Raw genomic sequence first — 1342 nt, forward strand, 5'->3', positions numbered from 1 at the left:
ACGAACACTTACTTCATCGCTATCGGGATACTTAAAATTCAGTCTAAGTACGGCTGATAGCGGCGCCAGTGAGCTGCAATTAAGGAGTGAAATCTAAAGCTGAGCGCACATGGTTCATTACAACGTGCTGCGTCATGCGTCAGGGCGCAAGTATAGTGTGCACGCGGCTTTACTAATTGTTCAGTTTCGCTGCCACAAGCCGCTGCCAGCCGCCTCCTCGGATAATCCTTGTAACAACAGTGGCGGGATTATCTCCGTCTCGGCTGCCGCAGCCTGCCGCCATGCTGCTGTGTGTACACACTACACACACAATACCATTGTTGTGCCCTAATCAGTAGCAGCTTTCACGTGCATATTATTACTGGCCACTGGACACTGTAACAAGGTTGCCGGCGCGATATCGCAGGCCATATCTTTGTACGTTGAAATATCCGGCTATTGTAAATTTCATGTTATTTATAGCAAATGCCAATTCTTAGAAAATCTAAATCAGTTCTTAGCATCGTCAATATAATTTAATATTTGTTTTCAAATTTTTAGTTTTCAATAGTCAAATTCCGTCCATATTTATCCATGTCTAGGTGACACGATGTGAGAGATAGCAGAATGTTAAATGAGGTGGAGGTCGCGGTGACGAGCGCTAGAGAATATAATAAGGACATTAATAACATCGGCTCGACAGCGACGCGACGCAAACGCGACGAAACATCGGCGCGATACGATCTGTGCGAGAATTATTACGATTTCCGAGAACAACAAGTAACTAACTAGCAAGAAGTTTGATGTTCCTGTGTCTTTTTTGATCAATGAGAAGGAATGGATCGAGATGATAAGAGATTGAATTTGAATATTGTACATATTATGAGTAAAATATGACACAAGACTGAACAGGAGTTCCCGTCTCGCCTCCGCGCTCAGCGCGCCGACAGACTGAGGAATAAGTTGTTGAAGAATGCAGACCGAGTTGATAAGAGCGCCCGCTCTCTTTAATGAGCTTAATTTGCAAAAGTCACGACAAAAAGATAGGGTCTTTACGCTAATAGAAGTTTGTCAAAGGGCGGCGGGGCCGGCCGGCCCTAATGGCGGGCCGTTTGTTGTCACACGATCCGCTTCATCGTGCGCCGGATAAAAATGTTAAGCCTTTAACTCGATTTGCGACCGACTCTCTGAACTTTGGATTGCGCTTTAGTCGGAAGGATTTAATAATTTTGTGAGTACCGTGACCTTACGGACGCGCCTCGCTGTCGTCACACCGCGCTCATTGCGCCTTAAATTAATTTACGTATGGTATTCGAGCCATATATTTTCGAAGTAAAAACATTTTACATATAGACAAGAATCA

Source organism: Papilio polytes, unplaced genomic scaffold (genome assembly GCF_000836215.1).
Source record: "Papilio polytes unplaced genomic scaffold, Ppol_1.0 DF822289.1, whole genome shotgun sequence".
Classification (NCBI taxonomy): Eukaryota; Metazoa; Arthropoda; class Insecta; order Lepidoptera; family Papilionidae; genus Papilio; species Papilio polytes.